This window comes from Dendropsophus ebraccatus, chromosome 13 (assembly GCF_027789765.1).
Source record: "Dendropsophus ebraccatus isolate aDenEbr1 chromosome 13, aDenEbr1.pat, whole genome shotgun sequence".
NCBI classification, from domain to species: domain Eukaryota; kingdom Metazoa; phylum Chordata; class Amphibia; order Anura; family Hylidae; genus Dendropsophus; species Dendropsophus ebraccatus.
Window position 1 is genome coordinate 18798923 of NC_091466.1, and position 5217 is coordinate 18804139.

Sequence of the window (5217 nt, forward strand, 5' to 3'; positions counted from 1 at the left end):
GGCTGGTTTGTCTGACTATAGTATAAAGTGTATGACCATTATCAGATGAGATATAGTCAGCTGTAGAGAAGGGCATGGCTCTTAGGAAGTTTATCTTTAGCCTAATTTGTCAGTGTTACCTAGTGGCAAAACACTAGATACATAATGTATGGTAACAACATTATTCACATAGTAAAAGCCGGCTTCCCATCAGATTTCTACCATGTTATTATACACATTCATTTTATTATGCAATAATCAAGGGAGTTATGTGAGAAAAGAATAAGGCTATATCTTATTCAATGGACAACACCCTAATTTCTTGCATAAAGAAGGATATAAAAGTGGCAGGGTGGTGCCCGCAGTACAGAGCCACAAGATGAGGTCTCTGGGGTACCTGCTGCTGCTCTCCCTGGCTGTTGCACTAATATCTCCGACATCGGCATATTACAGACCACCAAGTAAGAGTCAAAAGACCAGACAAACAGCTTCATAGATCTGCCTGTAACTTGTCATTCATAGCAAGTACTTTCACATATTGTATATGTGTCTGACTAGGTACAATGTATATCAGATATATCTGTGTTATTTATGACATATCATCTGCACTGCAATTTATAATTCATTATAGTACGCAAATTTTGCTGTTGTTGCCTTACTTAAAGGGGTTATCCAGCGAAAATCTTTTTCTTTCAGATCAACTGTTTTCAGAAAGTTATATAGCTTTGTATTTACCTCTATTAAAAAAAATCTCAAGTCTTCCCATACTTATCAGCTGCTGTATGTCCTTCAGGAAGTGGTGTATTTTTTCCAGTCTGACATAGTGCTCTTTGCTGCCACTCCTGTCCGAAACAGGAACTGTCCATAGCAGGAGAGGTTTTCTATGGGAATTTGCTGCTGCTCCGGACAATTCCTGACGTCGACAGAGATGTCAGCAGAGGGCACTGTGTCTCTGAAAAGGAAACATTTCCTGCAGGACATACATCAGCTGATAAGTAAAGGAAGGACTTGAGATTTTTAAAAAGAAGTAAATTACAAATCTGCATAACTTTCTGAAACCAGTTGATCTAAAAGAAAAAGATTTTTACTGGATAAACCCTTTAAATTGTTGAACTACATTGTTTTCTATGTTGAGCACACTGAATTGGATGCAACAATAGCAAAAAAATTGAATTGGTCTAAGCTGCATAGTGTAATACTATAAGAAGGTGATTACATGATGTAAGGGTAATAATTGACTGGTCCATATGCCACATGCTGTGCTGCCCAATAGACCTAGGCTGAAATGCAGTAACTAACAAACTAGCGGACTAGGGGATTAAAGAAGTAGTAGTTGTGGAGAGTCACAATCGATGATGGTGCTTACTAGGCTTAATAGACTTAATGTAATATTTGTGATGCCCTGACATTTTATACATATACAGTATAACATGTATACATTACAGTAGAACGAGGAGACATACAGTGCAATTCTATTATATTATCGGAATTGTGTAAATTGTATTTTTCAAAATTGATGAACAAATGTTAAAGAACGTTAAATTCTGATCCAATCCCCCCAAAGTTTACCCCTCATGATCTGCTTCCAATGATCTAATTATTGACCATTGCATTATAACGTTTATAGGGGGAGATTTATCAAACTGGTGTAAAGTAGAACTGGCTCAGTCGCCCCTAGCAACCAATCAGATTCCACTTCTCATTCCTTACAGCTTCTCTTGAAAATGAGAAGTGGAATCTGATTGGTTGCTAGGGGCAACTGAGCCAGCTCTACTTTACACCATGTTTGATAAATCTCCCCCCATATGTTTTGGCATGAGGTCGTTTCAGGGCATTTTGTTATGGTTGGAAATCCTGTACAACCACATGTACAACCACCGCGCATACACACTATGGAGTCTAACAATTGTCTCTCCCTTGCAGGATGTCCTCGACAACCTGTTTCTCGCTGTCAGACCCTGAAGGCGTGCCAGCGGGACTCCGACTGCTCAGCCGGACAGAGCTGTTGTAGTAGTGGATGCGGGCTACGATGCCTTAGCGGTAAGTACCAGCCCTCTAATGTATTTGCTTAGATTGTTGTATCCTTGGTATCACATAGAGTGTTAGAGTTAGGGAAAAAAAAGTTATATGGGGCTTTAGACTTTTCTTTACAATATTTTAGTTGTCCCCTATCATCAAGTAAGGGGTAGTCCATGGTAGAAAAATACAGGTTTCTTAATTTTTAAAAAAAATTATATATATATATATATTCTTCCAGTGCTTATCAGCTTCTGTATGCCCTGCAGGAAGGGGTGTTACTTTCCAGTCTTACATAGTGTTCTCTGCTGCCACTTCTGTCCATGTCAGGAAGGTTCTCTATGGGCATTGGATATTTATCTGGACAGTTCCTGACACAGACAGAGGGGCAGCAGGGAGCTGATGCACAATACAATGGAAAATTGTTGGGCATGTCAAACAACCAGATTTTCTAGACTAGCTGAGATTGAACAATATTGCGTTGTTTTAACGTTTTCCTTTTTTTTTTTTTACCCCACAAGGATTTTTTGATTTCTTCACTGGCCTATTTTCATGCGGAGGAGGCGGATGTGGTGGCGGCTGCTCAGGAGGCGGATGTGGCGGTGGCGGTGGTGGATGCTTAGGAGGTCTATGTGGAGGAGGAGGAGGTGGATGCGGAGGAGGCAGATGCGGAGGAGGATGTTCAGGGGGCAGATGTGGACTTGGAAAGAAATAGAAGTTTCTCAAGAACGATTTCAAAAATGTTTTAACTGCCTAGAAGTTTGCTCAATGTTATTGCTGAAAATATTTTTTTTGTCTACCACAAAAGACAAGTTTTCATCGAGGGCCAGCACTTTCATAGATCTTTTGTGTTTTTGTTATTCCCTTTCAATGTTAAAAAAAAATAAATAAAACAAAAATTGAGTTCTCCAAAAACAACTAGAGAGCTCTATCATTGTGTGAACATGAACAAACTGAATTTTTATAAATGTACAAAAACACTTGGCTGCTATGCATTTATTTGTAGAAATAAACTTGCTGAAATGCTCAACAAAACAAGGATCTGTTTTCATTGCAGTCTATTTTTGGGGAACACGGTTAAAAAAAAAAAGTCAAAATGACAAAAAAACCCAGTTTAAATAAAAACTTACAAAAATTCTTAAAGGGGCACTCACATTAAATTTTTATCCAATCTGTACATATCATGGTTTAGAGCAGGAGGAGCTGAGCAGACTGATATATAAATCTCTTGGAAAATATTTAGAATGACATAATTTTTTCATCCAAATCCCTGCTCATTCTAGGCTTAGGATTCCAGTGGGCGGAGCTAATCAGTTTATATACAAATATAGCTGTCAGTCACTGATTAGCACCGCCCACTGGCCCATCCTAAGCTCAGAAAGTACAGAGATTTAGCTTAATAAATTACAAGTTGTACAGAATCTCAAAAAACATATATATTAATCTGCTCAGCTCACAATTCACCCATCATGGGAACCCATTTAGACAACTTTTCCATAAAGAAAAAAATGTGTTATTGTATCTTTGCACCATCTTCCTTCTAACTTACAGACAGTAGAATGGGAGGCAGATGAAAGGGGGCAACATATAACTTACTTGAAAAGCCTAAAATTCTGATGGCTTCCTAAACTACATCTAGTTTGCTTATTTTATTCTATAATAAGCTAGCCAAGATAGGAGAAATTAAAGGGGTTATCCAGAGTTAGAAAAACATGGCCACTTTCTTCCAGAGACAGCACCACTCTTGTCTCCAGTTCAGGTGTGGTTTGCAGTTAAAGTGTCTGTACCACCAGGCCCAGGCTGAAGCACTGGAGGCGGCCGACCCACCCCCAGTGGGAGGAAACCCCAGCCCCTCCATGACGTGACTCCATTAGAATCAATGGAACCCTATCATAGAGGGGCGGGGGTTTCCTCCCACTAAGGGTGGGTCGGCCCACCTCCAGTGCTTCAGCCTGGGCCTGGTGGTACAGTCACTTTAAGCTCCATTCACTTCAATGGAACTGAGATGCCAAACCTGCACCCAATCTGGAGACAAGAGTGGTGGTGTCTCTGGAAGAAAGTTGCCATGTTTTTTTTTTAACTCTGGATAACTCCTTTAAAGGGGTTATCCAGTGCTACAAAAACATGGCCACTTTCCCCCCTCTCCTGTCTCAAGATTGGGTGTATTTTGAAACTCAGCTCCATTAAAGTAAATGGAGCTTAATTGCAAACCACACCTGAACTGGAGACAAGAATGGGGGGAAAGGGGCAATGTTTTTGTAGCGCTGGATAACCCCTTTAATTTACTGTTGCTAATATGAACAGCTATAAATCTAGAAAAGTCCTCAAATACTTGGCGGAACCTGTTGACTTTGCAGGAACTGGCCAATGTGTCTAATGTGTATGGCTGGTCTCCCTGAGATCAGCGATCTGTTTATCTTATGGCCAGGGGCGGATTAACTTTACCATAGGCCCCGGGCTGTTCACCAAGCCTGGGACCCCCACCCCACTGTAACCACTGTATCTGTCATAGTACAGGACAGATAATGTCATGATGTCCTGATTTGTGCAAAATTGCCATAAAAAAACGATTTTTTGCAAATCATGGCAGTATTGTAGCCAGGAGACAGTACACCACTGAAAGTATAAGTCTTTTTGGGTGGTCATGGGCCCCTCAGAAGCTCAGGGCCCCAGGCTGCCGCCCGAAACGCCCCTATTATAATCCACTACTGCTTATGGCTCTACTAAGCATTGCTCCCACCTAGCCAGAATCCTGCTCCACACTGATGAGGGGCAACACCCGAAACAGCTGTCTGTGGATGGATACCTGGCCTTGGTTTCTGGGCCACTTAATATGGTGGTTTTGGTGGTTTCCTTACAGGAGCTGCCCCTTGGCTGGTCCTTCCCGGAGGGATATCTGGCTAGTCCTGTGTTTCGAGATTCTTAAATGAGGCTCCACGGGCTCTTCTTTTGCATAATAATGTGTATGGCGACATATTGACTCTCTAATGCCAGATTATGTCGGGGATGAAAAGGTTTGGATATGTTGGATTTCAATTATCTGACCCGATTCCTTTCAGAGAGATCAGCTTCTAATGGAGCTGACTGGCAACCGCTCACCCTACCTCTTTCCATAGACAACACATGACTGCCTCACATTCATGTACTGTACATGGGTAAATTGGGAGAAGGAACTGTGGGCCAACAAAACTTCTTGCCAATTGAAAGTGCATGGCCACCTCA

The 5217-nt window shown here is 41.3% G+C and overlaps 1 long non-coding RNA gene across 1 annotated transcript; it reads left to right on the top strand.

Annotated features, from left to right (window-relative positions):
* The first annotated feature begins 325 nt into the window (after positions 1-325).
* LOC138770801 (uncharacterized) lies at positions 326-3033 on the top strand. The gene is made up of 3 exons (XR_011359504.1): positions 326-440; positions 1903-2019; positions 2517-3033. It is a non-coding gene; the product is annotated as an uncharacterized lncRNA (long non-coding RNA).
* The last annotated feature ends 2184 nt before the right edge of the window (positions 3034-5217 follow it).